We start from the raw sequence: 17925 nt of genomic DNA on the forward strand, positions 1-17925 counted from the left end.
TGGACAAATCACAAGGTAGAAACAAAAAGAACACAGAAAAGCAAAGTACCATGATGCCTGCGGAGGTTTATAATTTTCCAGTAACTGAACTCAAGCATATAAATGCAGAGGAAATATCTGATAAATAATTCAAAAGTTGTGAAGAGCATTGTTGACATGGGCATAGTCATATGAAGGACCCTAATGCCTTAGGCCCATGAATGCCATGGCCTTCCCCTATTCTGACTACAGATGACAGTGTATGCAGAAGGTATCAACCACAGCTTCCTTTGCTTAATGCCTACAGACTGAGATTGCTGCCCCATACAGTCTCCTGCAATTATTTAACCTATCTTCTCAGTCAACTGCATATAGTAAATGTGCTGAGATTCTGAACTGCTGATGTTTTTGCATCGGAGTGCATAGTCCACCTCATCCCAGCTTTTGTGTACAAGTGTCTATTGTTTCTCCAGTTCCAAAGCCTTGCAGGCTGTGGCAAAGTCATATTTTATTTTACTTTATTCCGTGTGTGTGTGTGAGAGAGAGAGAGAGAGAGAGAGAGAGAGAGAGAGAGAGAGAGAGAGAGAGAGAGAGAGAGAGAGAGAGAGAGAGAGAGAGAGAGAGAGAGAGAGAGAGAGAGAGAGAGAGAGAGAGAGAGAGAGAGAGAGAGAGAGAGAAAGAGAGAGAGAGAGAATTGTGGGGAGGGGGACACATACCATGGAACATTTGTAGGGCTCCATGGTTTCTGGAGGTAATCAGTTTGCCTCATTTGTGTAACAGACACTTTCTCCAATAACAATCACCAGCTCATAAGGATTAAAGACTTCATAAAAGATACAAATAAGCAGAAGAAAGAAGTAAGAAGACAATAGTGAATTTGAATTTAGCAGAGAATAAAGATTCTGAAGGAAGAAAAACCTAAAATTCTTGAGAGTTTAAAGTTTAACAAATCAAAAGAGAAGGACACAAGATCAGGGCTTGACCATACATAAGGTCTATGAGTTGTTATATTCTGATAGTAATAAAGAACGATGAGAAACTATAAATATAAGTTCCAAGACACAAATGATACAGTTAGGAGACCAATATTAGAAGCCTTTAGTATGAAACAACAAACCTAAATTCAAACAAAATGCATAATATATATATAATGAAAAAACATCCTTATAATGTATTTTTATAACAGATACTAGAATTCTTAAATCAGAAGAAAGATACAATAAGCTAAATACAGATGGCATTTAGAATCCAAAACATATATAGACATAAAAGAACCTTTCCATGCCACATTACAGTTGAAATACCAAGTTTATAAAACACAGAAAAATGTTGGGGGAAGTCCTGTGCATTTGTCAATAAAGACTGTCTGGCCAATAGGAATCTAGATAGGTGGGGCTAGGAGTCCAGGAGGATTCTGGGAAGGAGAAACACAAGAGAGTTCCCGATATAACCGCCATTGGGGTAGGAAGCCCGGAAACCTCTCCGGTAAGAGACATACTTAGATTAACAATTATGGGGTAAATACTTAAGTCAGAGCTAGCCAGTAAGAAACAAGCAAGGCCAACAGCTTCATAATTAATACAGCGCCTTGTGTGGTTATTTGGGGACTAAATGTGGCAGAGCCCAGGCGACTGGCGGGTGATAAAACCAAACCGGCTAGCAAGGAAAAGCTTCTATTAACAGAAAAATATTTAAAAAATAAACTTTAGGAGACTAGCTCCAGGCCAACTATCAAGGGAAACCCGTCAAAATAATAGAAAATGTCTCAGCAAAACTCTGAAGCCCAAGTTAGACTGGAATGGAGGGTTTCAAAACATGAAAGAAAATAAATGTCAACCAATATGCCTAGGAAGTCTATCCTATAAAATTTAAGAAATATGAGATAGCCTAACCTAAAGCAATTAATGGCTACTAAGGCTGCATTGGAAAAAATAGTTAAAATAATCCTGAAAATAAAAGAGGAAGGAACATACATACTACAGAAGTTTGGGAAAGAAAATTATTCACTATAAAATGCATAAACATGTACTAAGTGTGTGTGGCCTTACATGCTTCTGCCACACGTCACTGAAGGGTGGGCACTAGCTTCTATTAAAGAGTAATCTGGAAAAATTAAAGTCTTCTGTCTCCACACAGAGTTCTGTCCATAGCCCAAAAATCACTCTGGGAAAAGTTGCTCCTTCTTTTCGCCATGCCATCAGTGTAGTGCCCAGTATGGAGTAGCCATGAGGAAAGACAGAATGTGAGAGGAGAGAGCACCACGACTCTGCTGAAGGGACTGACTGGCAAGGTATTGTCTCTATTTCCACTGAAAGTTAAAATCCTCTTTAGAAACAGGTAAAATGTCAAGCCCCAAGAGAGCAAGAAAGGATCAGCCCCAGAAACATTTATAGAGCTCTATAGATGTGGGACTATTGGTGTTTGTAGTCAAGATCCCAATGAAAAAATGCAGTGAGCAAACAATGAATTCAAATGTTTAATACCAATAATTCAATTTTGGAAATAATCAGGAAAATACAAATATCAACCACAATGCTATGATGTCCCATACTCCATTAGATGTGTGACACAGAAGTTGAAACCAAATGAATCCAAGACTATTTTAACTCTTGCTTATGTGGTTACTTATGCTTGCACAGCCTCAAGTCATTGAGGCCGATCTCAAACCTGATATAGCAGACCTTGAACACCCAGTCCACCTCCCTCTACCTCCCAAGTGCTGGGATTCTGCATATTTATCACCATGATTAGCTTGGAAAACACTTTCATATACTAAGGTACATGGTAACATCTAGCAAAGTTGAGGATTATATTTATATATATCATATTATGTATATATGTACATATAGACCTCAGTGTGTGAATAATGGCACATAGTTTGTTTGTCACAAAACTATTCATTATGTCAGCATCTAGAATATCCCTAAATATTCATCAGTATAGGCAAATGAGTAAGCAAGTTTTTACAGATTGGCATAATTAAAAACGATCCAATGGATACAAACTTCATCTTCATTTATTAACATGTCTCTCTCAAAGCATAGTGCTGGGGAAAACTGAACGATCTACTGTACAATGTATAAAAGTATGGAAAACTGTGCCTTTAATTGATTTTGAATGTGTGTAATTAAAGCACACTAGACAGCAAAAAGTTTAGGGGTCATGCAAAATGAAAGGAGCCCCTCATTCTAGCTTCTAGCTAAAGTCTGTCACTGGCTAAGAGGCAAGCATTTCAGCACAGCTAACAAAAGAATAGTTGCAAAGACTGTACATTGAGACAATAATCTTTTTATTAGGATATGTCAAATAAAATATCAAAATACTAATAAACTATGCTTAAAGCCAAAGATTATGTGACCTGTGATCTTAACCTTACCCCATTCTCATGTATAAATCTGCTATATTCTGAGACACTGATATCAGAGACAACGTTATGAATCTTACTTATAGTCAAGTTATATGTCTGAACTTTCTTGTGCCTTACCTATTATAGTTAGGATCCATTTGACCTTTTGACCTATGTTTTCAGCTTGTCAGCCTGTAGTTCTTTCCAGTGTATCTCAGAACCCATCTTATGATCTCATTCATTGAAGAGAGAAGTATTTCTTAGATAGGATGAAACCTGCCAAATAATGTGTAAACTTTCAAAACTGAACAGTGTAACTTCAGAAGCCACCGCAATGGCGTATATGTCTGCTGTTAAAGAACGTCAATGCTGTGACTCCCTTGAGAAGTCAAGCCCCCACATGGATATGTACTGTTTCTTCCTGAGTAAACCTCGTTTAATGTCCGTGTTTAAATCTGAATGTGTGTGACACTTGTGTGACTTGATCTGTTGGGGGGAGGCTGGCAGTGGGACCAGGATGTATCATAATCTGCCTCTTTTTAGAGCCCATTCCCCATGGTGGGACACCTTGCTCAGCCTTGATACAGTGGGGAGGGGCTTGATCCTGCCTCAAGTTGGTATGCCAGACTTTGTTGATTCCCCAATGGAGGCCATACCAGTGGAGGGGGCTCTGAGGAGTGGAAGCAGGGTGGGATGAGGGGAGGTGGGGAAAACTCTAGAAGGGGAGGGATGGAGGAACTGGAGCTGAAACTGAAGTAGAAGCCATTGGGGGGTGATTCTTATTAAAAGGCTGCTCTCTATGGCTTGCTCATGTTGACAAAAATCAACCTGCATAACAAATTCCAACTTTTCTACTGACTCATCCTGATTTTTTTCTTTGTGGAATAGTTAATAATCCTGAAGTTCCTATACTGCTAACAGGTGGTAATAGAAGTCTGACTCCTGTACCTGCTACAATGATATTACAGCATGGGCCATCAACTTCAAGACTATATTTAGTGTTAATGCTACAAGAATATTACAGCATGGACCATCAACTTCAAGACTATATTAAGTGTTAATGGGAAGCAAGTGTAACCGTAGAAGTTTGTAAAATATTTTCCTAAAACATTTTTAAAGAAAAATTTTGACATTCTACAATCTTAAAATTTTGAAAATAAATACTATAATGTATATATACTTTAGGAAAATTAAAATATACCTACAGACACACACACACACACACATATACTTTATTTAACACTGAGGTATTTTTGTCTTTAAGAGGTTTAAAATGTAGTTCATTTTGGAAGTACGGTAACTACACTTATGCTCAATCCTCTATAGTATAAAGACAATGACTTTGGGATATGATGTACTGTATCTTTGATGTTTTTTTTAACTCATTCAGATAATCAGATTGATTTTTTTCACAATGACTGATTTTAGCATTTGCCAAGCTGGTATCAGAATAGGGATTAAACAAGTTGGCTTAATAGCAAGTTCTTGATATCGCATAGGCTCAATAAATGCCTTATTCTAAGAATCCACTTATTACTTCCATATATATATAAACATACCTATATACATATACATAAAGATATATATATATATATATATGTGTGTGTGTGTGTGTGTAGTTACTTTCTACCGTATCTGAAAGACGGTTTCTAAGGCTGTCAATTTTGACTGCTTCGGTTGTACTGGGTGTTTCTTCTTTCTGAGGAATGGTGTTGACACTACAATGCCTTGGGAGATCTGAACCACTTTTGCTTTTGTTCCAGATCTTCTCAGAATGAGATTTTGTTTGTCTGCTGATCCCCAGCCTCAAGATGAAGACTCTACTGCTACCAATTGATCTTTAATCCGGGCATGGTAAAGAAACAGAGAAAAACTGCATGCTTCCTTTTAGATAATTTCCAACACACCCTATTCCAGGGGCTGTAAATACAATCATTGCCTAGAACTATAACACGTGGCATTTGTCACATTAAGGAAAAATGACCTTGTAGCATTAGTAAGAAAGATGAGAGGATTGAGATGACTGCAGACTGCTCTTTGATGCTGTCCAGAGGGTGAGCATATGGGTGCAGATTCACCTTTCCACCCAACACAGCTTCAGAAAGCCCACATAGAATTTGTAATGGGAGTAGCAGGCTGATAGCAAATAAAAGTTATCACTTTCACTTAAGTCTATGTGGGAAAGCAGTACAGTGCTCTTACTTAAAGATTTATTGTTTTTTATTTACTTTGTTATTTAATTGTATATGTGTGAATTAATGTGCACCAGCTGAACCCAGGAGCCCTCGTTGATTGGGATACAGCTCAGGATTCCCCTGGAGCTGGCATTAATGGTGGTTATGAACCACCATGTAGGTGATGAGAACTGAATGATGTCTTTCCTAAGAACAGTAATTGCTCTCAACCACTGAGCCATCTCTGTAGCTCCCAGTGCTTTTACTTAAGTCATATGCAAATGGGAAAGGGTTGGGAGGTATTAGGAAAGTGATGAAATGGATGGATGGAGAATTCCCATTCAAACCACAGATTCTAGTTTTCACACATTTAAACATCTCTAGTAGTAAGTCACAGATCACAACTATTGCTAGTGTTTTTTAATGACAGGAATGAACTGGATTTTAATAACACTGCACTTTTGCATCCCTTTTTTCTTGGTCTTATATAAACTATTAGGGCTAATGCTTTTTTAAGAGCCATTGATAACCCTCCTGAGAGGGATCTCACCTGAAGAAATCACTTCTACATGTTGCCTTCTAAGGCAGCAAGGCAGACAGTTATAGGCTTGGCCCCTTGCATGTGTATTAAAGCTACACTAATGAGCAGCTGGGGTTTTTACTTATATTCTCAGTTTTGGAATTATCACAGTCCAAGAAAGCAAGAAATTTTGCATGTTTAAATAAAATAAAAGGAAGAGACTGAGGCTTATTTTAAAATTAAACATCCTAGAAATCAAGAGTAAAATAAAAACTTTAGAAAGATTATAGCTCATCCCACTTACAGCAAACAATTTAGCAGTAAACATTACATGGAAAAACAATATTTTAAACCCTTGGCAAAGAGAAAGCGTTCCTACTAATGTTTGCCTAGCTTGGGGTAGCCTTGCCTAACCATGATTGGAATCCAAAGAGATCTAACCATGACCTCTCCATGGGTTCTGTTAAATACCAGATGTCAATGGAACTTAAACAAATGCAGAAAATAAAGTAGCTTCATGACTTGTCTCAAGTACTAATTGTGCCTTGAGGTCCTTAAAACTCTAGTTGGCTCATTGTACAAAGTCAACTCCAAAATTTATCTTGGTTCAATTGAAAGTCACATTCTTATTTCAATGAGTGGTTGACTTATTCTTGGGGTAACATGAGTCTTCTGGACACTCCTGCAACCAAAATCAGTGTGTAGGCTAAATAAACTATGTTGAATAAGAATAGAAGAACCTCAAGCTGGGCATTGGTGGCACACGCCTTTAATACCAGCACTCGGGAGGCAGAGGCAGGCAGATCTCTGTGAGTTCGAGGCCAGCCTGGTCTACAGACTGGGTTCCAGGACAGCCTCCAAAACAAAACAATACAGAGAAACCCTGTCTCGAAAAACCAAAAGAAAAAGAATAGAAGAACCGCTCAGCCTCTCAGGTGATGAGGGAGACCTGCAGTTTACAGCCACACCCTTTGCTTGCTACAAGTGGATGCTAATGAGTGAAAAGAGTACTCACACTGATTTGCTCCAAGCCATCTGGTCATTAGCTGAAGTCAGTAGAAGCAAAAGTGGAAAGCATCTGCCTTTAGGATCTCCCTCTGTAGTTTGAATTCGAGAAATAGGAGAAAATGGAATTCTGAAATCTACTCTTCTAGATTCTTTCCTGCTTTTTATTCAGGGTGGAAGTTGCAAAATCAATAGGTAGAGAATTAGAGGAGGTAAGAGGCTGGAACCCACTCAGAATGGAAGCAAGCCAGCTGTGCACTCAGCAATTGGAAGAAGGTGTCTATGCCCTGTGGGGCAGATCACAGGACCAGGAACCCTGTGAGCATTTAAGAGTGTCATTTAGTAGAATTGATGAGGAGGAAAGGAGACTAGGAAACCTTCTTCTATTTGCAAGTACATAATTCTATATAGTTTTCTCCAAGAGAGTATCATTGGGTATATCAACCACATTCTGGGGCTATTCCAGGAGTAGCTGGCCAACATAAAATGAACCACATGTTTTGGTCTTTTGGGGTGGTGGCTTTTTGCTTTGATTCATCATTTTTTGTTTTATTGGTTTTTGTTTTTGTGGTTTGCATTTTTTAAAGAGAGAGAAAAACCATAGAGTTGGATGGATGGGGAGTTAAGAAGCATCTGAGAGGAGTTGGAAAATGGGAAAGCATGGTCAAAATATATTATATGAAAAACATTGAAAGAAAAATAAAATATCTTTTCAATTAATATAATTAGAAATTCAGAAAGAATGCTCATAAAGTCTCACCAACATGGATGCCTAAACCAGACTTGAACAAGGAAGATGCAATACACATGCTAAGTGAGAAGAGAGAACCTATAGCAAGATCTCAACCCACTCTTCCATTGGGTGATCTGATTTTTTTATTAGCAAATAAAGATTATACAAAGAAGTAGATTTCATTGCAAAACGTTCATAAGGCATATATCATATTTTATTTATGAAACAATACAAAGAGGTCTAATATAACACCCAAAACTTAGACTACAGTTAAAATACTATGTCTTGAAGGCTGTGCATTAAATGTATCCTACAATAGAATATGAATGGCCAGCCTTATTTTTTGATTGAATGCTGGCCTTCCACATGAACTTTTTAAGGAAATATAATGTCTTTAAAATAAAATAAGCCGGCGTTGGTGGTGCACACTTTTAATCCCAGCACTCAGGAGGCAGAGGCAGATCTCTGTGAATTCAAAGCCAGCCTGGTCTACAGAGTGAGTGCCAGGATAGGCTCCAAAGCTACACAGAGAAAGCCCGTATTAAAAAATAATAATAAAATGTTTTATAACATGAAAATGTACTAAATCACACATATGTGAATCTGTCTTTCATTAAAATTTCCATGTTCTATCTCTAAAACCTTTAGTAAAACTGCTTAAAGCATGGAAATCATGTAAGTTTTATAAAATAACAAAAGGAAGAAAAATTGATCTGAGGCTATATAAAAAATTTGAAAACAATCATCATAGCAAAATGAATAGACATGTACTGTCTACATGCAAAAGAATAATCTGGGAATAATTGATTTTAATAAGAGCATCTTATTCTTACCATTATTTCTTAATGGGCATTATTTTCAATTCCAATAATCAAGCCATAATGAGCTGAAAATACCGAATTAACTCACTATGGGGACACTAGATTAGGTCTCAGTAATGTGCTGACTAATCTCCCGCTCGCTAAGCACATTATGTTCAGCTTGGACTTAAAGAGCCAAGTTACTACTTTATCTCTTTCTTGGTCCCCCTCTTCCTCGTCCAGTACCATTCCTTCCTCATGTTCATTATTATCAAGCCAAACCACAGATCTAATTACATTGTCTTGATGCCAAAATCTCTGCTCCTGGAGAAAGGCATCAGGCAGCCTAGCTAGGTAACTGAATTACAAAAGCATCCAGGCAGGTATCTGGTGAATGTCTCGCTTCATCCTTGCATAATAAACTATCTCCTCCTGCTCATTCATTTGTCAGTCACAGTAACTAGGGATTATTATTTGCTGAATGTACGTGACACCAGCAATTTGCAAAGTCTGTTGGCAAGAAAATCAGGTTAAAATGACAGAGTGAGAAATTAAGCAGAAGCCTGATGTAATTAGCTACAACAATCAGTGCTCTAATTTCTGATTTATTGTGTCCTGTTTTCCTGTTGCACTCCACTCTGTGTATACTGTATGTGCTTCATATAGGTCAAACAATTGACTTATCAGTCTTGGCCCAGCAAGAGGTCAGAGTTAACAATATTTATTTAAACATACAGGATGTTTCCTGCTGCAATCAGGAAATAACTACTGCTAATAGATCCTTGGCACTATTTCCTCATTTACACAGTATTTGAAATAATGAAAAAAGAAGCAAAGAATCAATTGATATCGTTTTCTTACACAGATACAAAGGTTGATTTATTTATTAATAGTTCTCCCTCTAGGATCATTTTTCTTACTCTAGAAAGACCTATGGTTATAAATGACCCAAAAGAATCATTATTGTTATGGTGGAACATCCAGACAAATATAAAAAATGTCCTCCTGATTTATAATGGGGTATTACTTTCAAAGTTCTGCTGAAAAGTTATTGCAGGAAAGCCTCCCCCAATCTTAGGGACTCTAGATAATGAAGAACTTTTACCTTCCATTGTACAAACACAAATAGAAATTTGGGCTAGTTACATACAAGATCTATTTTGGGAAAGCAAAGTATGAATTGGTTTTAATAAAAAGTGTAAAAAAGCAAGACTACTCAAATACTGTCAACATTTCTGAAGAAATGGATATAACTCAAAATCAAGGTTGTTTTGAATAAAATGTGTACAGTTTGCATGAAAGTTAAAGGCCCTTTTATAGACAAAGGAACTGGATATAATGGGACAAATTTTTCTGATCTTCTTTAAAATTCTCAGAACCATATATACTTATAAGAAGATGAAACAGGACACCACAAGGTTGTAGAGTGAACAGGAATAGAGAAATTAAAAGATGAAATTAATTACCAGAAGATTTGTATATTTCTTCATTAACTGGAGATCTTTGTAAAACATTTAATATATCTAAACTTGTCTCTTTATAGATAAGTCTACATGTTTGAACTTAACTTTTAAAGTAAGAATATGTATTAGCCAGCCATGAGAGTACATAGGTATAATCACAACGTGGAAGAGATGGAAGCAGGAGGATGACAAGTATGGGGAAAGCCTTACAACAGAGTGAGCTCAATGCCAATTTGAATACTCAGTGTGATCCAGTCTCAAAAAGGCAAGAGCTGAGGATTTCACTCAGTGGTATAAGTCTTCTTACTTAGTATGTATGATGTCCTCCGCACTGCTATATGTATGCTCAATATTTTACTTGTGTAAAAAAAAAAGCCAGGTGTAGCTATAAGAATACATAACCCTGCTGGGCGGTGGTGGCGCACACCTTTAATCCCAGCACTCGGGAGGCAGAGGCAGGCGGATCTCTGTGAGTTCGAGGCCGGGCTGGACCAACAGCCTCCAAAACAATACAGAGAAACCCTGTCTCATAAAACCAAAAAAAAAAAAAGAAAGAATACATAACCCTAGTATTGTAAGGTTAAAAAAATTGGATCCCAGTCTGTTTAACTAATAGATGAGTGCCAGGTTTAGTAGAAACCCTATCCAGAGGTGGGGAGAAAGTGGAATATACCTGACATCAACCTCTTGCCTAGACACACACAGAAAGGGGGTAAGTTTCATGACCCATGATGACAATATCTCATGAAAGTCAATGAATATAATAAATATCTTTACCAGTTGCTGAAATGTCAAAATGGAAGAGAGAAGAATTAGCAATGAAACATATAACTAATAAAAAGGGACTGAGCTAAGAAACTAACACAGGGGTCAACGAAGTATTCTCCAAGGTGTTATCTGGGTTAAAACTTCACTGGCAAGAGAGAACAGAGCAGAGAAGAGCTGAGAGATGATCATGACTACAAGTCGAGAAAAGAGAAGTAGAGAATGCCCTGGGATAGTGACTAAGCATTAGAAACTTATATAGCATAGCAATGGCAGTAATTTTCAGGGTAGGTGACGGAAATGTTTCTAATAAAGTCAGAGGAGGCATTAAAAGGTATTATTGATTTGGATTTTATTTTGGGTATGCTAGAAGTTTATCAAGGTAATCGGGATTATAATGTAATAGTATTTGATAGAAACAATGAGTCTGGTTACTGGGTAGAGAATCTCAAAGCTCAAGAGTGGCAGTTGAATATGTTCTTCTGCTTAGCAGTCATCTTGTTTTGAACTAGCGTTGCAGCAGTAGAGATGGGAAGGTGGGGACTGGCATAAACAGACAAGGCCAGGACTTCCTCTGAGGCTGCAGATGAAAAGAACAATTAAAACTATTCTAGACTTTGGCTTTGAACATCTGGGTAGACAGTGGGCACATTCATGAAGTAGTGACAATTGAGGTAGGAACGTATTAGAAGATAATAAGTAAATCTCTTGTTACAACCTATAATAAACTTGGGATGTTTGTTGCATGTCTAAGTAGATATATAAAATACACAGTTGGACATTCTAGATTTAATAGGGAGATTAGGGTCAGAGTCATTGGAAGACAGAAAGCATTTACAGCCACAGAAGAATTGCATGGGATCATATAGAGAAAGATGAAAAGGTGCAGAGAGGCCTGAAGACTAATCTGAGCTCACTTCAACATCAAGAAAGCCAAGAAAGAGAACAGCGAGCAAATGAGACTAAGAGGAATCACAGAATCCTTGTTACAAACTCAAGAAAGCAAAGGATTTCAGGAAGAAAGAATGGCCAGTTTTGCCAAACACAACAAGCAGATAGAGAAAGCAACAGATGAAGGGAAACATGCAAGCTGGCAGTGTCCATGACAAAAGCAGATTTTACGAGCATTGTGGTTACACATCTGTAGACTTAAGTCAACATCTGAGAGTTAATGCCTTAAGACTCTGGGCAAAGAATTCAATCTTTACCCTTGAACGTTTTCATCTCAGCAATGATATTAATTAGAATGCCAAGAGTCAGACTGGTTAGGTGAAAAAGACAATAACATATGGAACAGACAGTAGCAAGACAGGCATTTTGTCTGATCTTTTTGTCTCCAAAACATCAAATACTAATAATCAGTTTTGCTTAGGTCAAATAGAATCCATGCATCAAAACTTGGACATAGGTGACCAAATTCTTGAAGTTATTCTTGTCTTACAATTTTATTTAGAACTACAAAGTTTCAGCTCTGTAATGGGAAAGGGAACAGTAATAAATCACTAAATATTCACATTATACTTAATAATTATAACAAATGTTCCAAACTCCTATCACAAAGGAAACAACTGAGACACATTTCTTATGCTTACAACTAAAATGTACTCTAAACAAAAGCACAAAAAGAAGAGGCAATTACAATAGGAACATTAATAAAGTTTAAGCATATTAATTTATATTAAACAATATAAATGTCAAAATAAGAATAATCATATGTTTTGGGGAGTAATGGGACAATTGCCTTCAGAATTTCTAATAAAGGAGATAGCTTCATTGTGATAAATCTATCAGTGTTCAATAAATTGAAGGTTTTTGTCTTGGATAATTACTCTTAAAACCTCAAGACAATATGACTTTTCTGTCAAGATATTGGTATAGTTAATACAATTGTCATTTAGAAATGTGGCTGGAGAGGTCACAGACCCTTGAGGGAAACCTACGACTATCATATTACTAAATACATATAATGACCAATTGTTTTATAAGTTCTTATCCTTACACACATAGATAAGTGAAGTTCTCACCCTTAATCAAAGAATTGTTTATTTGTAGCAGATGGGGGATCGTGCAGAGAACTGCAACTAGTTAAAGATGGGATATCTGTAATATAATCCCTACACCCAAGGCTCAGGAAACATTGGGGAAGAAGGGATGGAAAGATTATAGAAGGCAAAAGACAAGGAACACTGCTGTAATATAGAGTATCCTGGACATGATGGGTATGTTGTCCCTATGAACTCTGCATAATACCACGACAGTTGATATGGCAATAAGAAGAGTGAAAAGGCCACATGGTCCTACCCCTAGTTGAAGAGCTATAGACAGTCAACAGCAGTTGGAGGATAATGTTCTTCAGGGATGAGTGCCTTGAGAGGTCACCCAAGCCTAAGCATTTAATCCCAAACCCAAGTAGAGTATTGCAATATGTATGTTCCAGTGTGTGAAATCATGTTGCCAGGCTTGCCACAGTAAGAACCTCTGTCCCTTGAAAAATTTGATTCCTCAAGGTGCTGAGAAAACAGACAGTTGAAAGCTGAGCCAAAAACAAAACAAGTACATGGTTCCCTCTAATGTTCAGCAAACGTCTCAGAAGAAGAGGTGGAGAAGAATGCAAGAATAAGAACATAGTACTGCTCTCCAGAAAGGACAACTATTGCAATCACAAAAGTACCATAGCTGCGATTTCCTGCACTGTCCTTCGTAAGAGTGGCCCTGTCTAAAGTGGGTCATAGGTTGGAGAGGGGCTCACAGGGTCTTATTCTTGCCCACAGAACTATTAAATACTGGAGGGTTTTGAGGAACAGGAAGTTGTTGTCTTCAGTTGTGTGAGCCTACCAGGACCCAGTGCATATGTTTCATACGCATGGTCATACTGATGACCTTTGTTAAACTCAGTGGGTCACAAAACCAAACCAAAAGAAATGAATTTTGGAAAGTGATCTGTGAGAAGGGTAGGGATGGACAAAGGTAGGAAGTGAGGGTAAGGCTAAGAGTAATTAGAATGCCCTATATGTATGCATGAAATTTTCCAAAGAAAAGCTTAAGTGACGAAAATGATTGCTCTCTTCTATCTAGTACCTGATAAAATGGATACAGAGATTCTCAGCCAAGCACTGGGTTGAGCTCCAGAAGTCCTCCAGAAGAGAGGGAAGAGGGATTGTAAGAGCCAGCGGGGGTCAAGTTCATGATGCAGGAACCCACAGAGACAGCTGACATGAGTACATGGGGGCTCTTGGAATCTGGGCCAGCAGTTAGGGAGCCTGAATGGGACTGACCTAGGCCCTCTGCATGTGTGTGATACTTGTGTAGTTCAGTCTGTTTGTAAGACTCCTAGCAGTGAGATCAGGACCTGTCCACAGTGCTTAACTGGCTTTTTGGAGCCTGTTCGCCATGCTGGATTACATTACCCAGCCTTGATGCAGAACTTGGTCCTTCCTCAACTTGATGTGCCATGCTCTGTTCAAACCCATGGGAGGAGGCCTGTCCCTTTCTGAATGGAGACAGAGGAGGAGGAATGTACGGGGAGGGCTTAGATAGGAATGGGAGGGGGTATGTGAGGAGAGAAGGAGGGGAAACTATGGTTGGTATGTAAAATAAATGGGAAAAAGTTAATTTAAAAAGATCGATTTCAGCTGGGCATAGTGGCACACACCTTTAATCCCAGCAATCGGGAGGCAGAGGCAGGCAGATCTCTGAGAGTTCAAGACCAGCCTGGTCTACAAGAGCTAGTTCCAGGACAGCCTTCAAAGCTACAGAGAAACCCTGCCTCAAAAAAAAAAGAAAGAAAGAAAAGAAAAAAGATTGGTTTCATAGTTCTAAAGACAAAAAGTCTAAAATCTGAGCGGCTGAGTTGAAGTGAATGTGTGCAGAGCCACAGTCTTTTGAGTGGCTTTGGGGATACCATTCCTTGAACTCAGTATGAGAACCTGAGTTTGAATGCCTATCTATATATAAAGTGTGGCACTGTAGAATCTTAGCACTAGGGGCTGGCTAGCCCTTGGTGAACTTTAGTAATAAGCCTGATCTCTCTATCTCTGTCTCCGTCTCTGTCTCTGTCTGTCTGTCTGTCTCTCTCTGTCTCTCTCTGTCTCTCTCTGTCTCTCTCTCTCTCTCTCACACACACACACACACACACACACACACACACACACACACACACACACACGTAGAGGGTGATTCAGAAAGACATCAGAGACTCCAGCCAGGAAGCTGACAGACTAACTGCAATTCTTCACCTCTGCCTCCATTTATCCAACTCAACCCCCCCAGTCTCATTTCCATCTCTGTAGCAGACCACCTGCCACACCCTCCCCCTCCTCTCTGGCCCATTTCTAGCAGATCATATAGATCTTCTCCTTCAAGCCTTCTCACCACTCATACTGTTATCCCAGCCCCCAACTACAGCAGGAATTTTTTGGGAACCCAGCAGCAGCCAAGCCAGCTAGAAGAGAGAAGCAAAAGACCAGTAAAACAGACAGGCAAGCTTTATATGTTCACTTTCCCTTCTCTCCTCCAAATATAGTCTCCCAATGTCATCCCCAGATCTATAGCAGACTACCTGTTATGTCGTGCCCCCACTTATTTAGTTCCTGGGGTCTAAACACACCTTGGTGTAACACTCTGTCTTCCTCTTTACTGTGCACCACCCCAGCCTTCCCTAGAAGCACATTTTGCCCTGATCTTCCAGTAGACACACCCACCAAGATCCCTGAAGAATTTCCTACCATGTAACATACAGCAACCACATTCTCCTAAGAACCAGATAGGGAAATAAAAACCATGGAACAAAACACCCTCCCAACAAAGACAACCTATAACCATACTTGAAGCTATATAGGGAAAACAATATATTTATTTACCAGAGAGAGAGATAGAGAGAGAGAGAGAGAGAGAGAGAGAGAGAGAGAGAGAGAGAGAGAGAGAGGGAGGGAGTCGCACAGACCAGGGGTTAGAAGCATGGCTGGCTTCCAGGGGAAAAGGGAAAAGGGAAGCCCCTTTTCTTTCACTTCCTTTTATCTCTACCTGTTGGGCAGATAGCTTTGTGGGGTTCACTCCTACAACAACCAAGTGTCAGCATCTAGTATTATACTCTCTCCAAACACAAATGCCTAGACATCACTATAAAAACAATCAATAGCAACCAGAAAATCAATTATTCATAGGTGTGTGGGTTCGTATCAGGGTTTTCAATTCAATTCCACTGGTCTACCTGTCTTTTTGGTGCCAATACCAAGCTGTTTTCAGGACTATAGCTCTATAATAGAGTTTGAAGTCAGGGATGGTGATGCCTCTGGAAGTTCCTTTATTGCACAGGGTCATTTTGGCTATTCTGGGTCTTTTGTTTTTCCATATAAATTTGATTATTGTCCTTTCAAGGTCTGTGAAGAATTGTGCCAGTATTTTGATTGGAATTGCGTTAAATCTTTACATTGTTTTGGCAAGACTGCCATTTTTACTATGTTAATCCTACCAATCCAACAGCATGGGAGATCTTTCCATTTTCTGGTATCCTCTTCAATTTCTTTCTTCAAAGACTCAAAGTTCTTGATATACAGGTCTTTCACTTGTGTGGTTAACATTATCCCCAAAGATTTTATGTTGTTTGTGGCTATTGTAAAGGGTGATGCATCTGTGATTTTTTATACATTTTTTGTTTTGTTTTGTTTTTTCGAGACAGGGTTTCTCTGTGGCTTTGGAGGCTGTCCTGGAACTCACTTTGTAGACCAGACTGGCCTCGAACTCACAGAGATCTGCCTGCCTCTGCCTCCCAAGTGCTGGGATTAAAGGCGTGCTCCACCAACGCCCAGGTGCATCTGTGATTTTGTTCTCACACCATTTATCATCTGGATATAATAGGGCTACTGATTTTTTTAGTTAACCTTGAATCCTGCTTCTTTGCTTAAGGTGTTTATCAGCTGTAGGAGTTCTCTTGTAGAGTTTTTCAGGTCTCTTATGTAAACTATTGTATCATCTGCAAATAGTGAAAGTTTGATTTCTTCCTTTCCAATTTGTATCCCCTTGATCTCCTTTTCTTGTCTTATTGCTCTAGCTAGAAATTCAAATACAATATTGTAGAGATATGGAGAGAGAGGACAGCTTTGACTTTTTCCTGATTTTAGAGGAATTACAGTGAGTTTCTATTTAGTTTGATGTTGGCTGTTGGTTTACTGTATATTCCCTTTTTATGTTCAGGTATGTTCCTGTTTTCCCTGAACTCTCTATGACCTTTATCATGAAGGAGTGTTGGATTTTGTCAAAGGCTTTTTCCACATCAAGTGAGATTATCATGTGGTTTTTCTTATGCAGTTTGCTTATATGGTGAATTATACTGATAGATTTTTGTATGTTGAACCATCCCTGCATCCCTGGGATGATGTCTACTTGGTCATGGTGGATGATTTTTCTGATGTGTTCTTGGATTCATTTTGCTAGTATTTTATTGAGTATTTTTGCATTAATGTTCATGAGGGAGACTGGTCTGTAGTTCTCAGTAGTGTCTTTGTGTGGCTTGGGTACCAAAGTAATTGTAGCTTCGTAAAAAGAGTTTGTCAGTGAACCTCCTGTTTCTATTGTGTGGAACACTTTGAGGAGTACTGGAATTACTTCTTTATTAAAATTTGTGGTAGAATTCTGTACTGCAGCCATCTGGACCTGGGCTTTTTTTTTGATTAGGACACTTTTCATGACTGCTTCTATTTCATTAGGGGTTATATGTATGTTTAGATTGCTTATCTGCTCTTGATTTAATTTTGGTAAGTGATACCTATCCAGAAAATTGCCCATTTCCTTTAAATTTTCAAATATTGTGGAGTACAGGTTTTGAAAGTATGACCTGAAGATTCTCTGGGTTTCCTCAGTGTCTGTTGTTATGTTTCCCTTTTCATTCCTAATTTTGTTGATTTGTATGTTCTTTCTGCCCTTTCATTTTGACAGAGGTATCTCTATCTTGTTGATTTTCTTGAAGAACCAACTCTTTGCTACATTGATTCTTTGTATTATTTTGTTTGTTTCGACATTATTGATTTCAGACCTCAATTTGATTATTTCCTCTATTGCTCCTGGGTGAAGTTTCTTCTTTTTATTCTAGAGCTTTCAGTTGTGCTGTTGATTCTCTAGTGTGACTATTCTCCAGTTTTTTCA

The sequence above is a fragment of the Mesocricetus auratus genome, unplaced genomic scaffold, assembly GCF_017639785.1.
Source record: "Mesocricetus auratus isolate SY011 unplaced genomic scaffold, BCM_Maur_2.0 Super-Scaffold_6731, whole genome shotgun sequence".
NCBI lineage: Eukaryota > Metazoa > Chordata > Mammalia > Rodentia > Cricetidae > Mesocricetus > Mesocricetus auratus.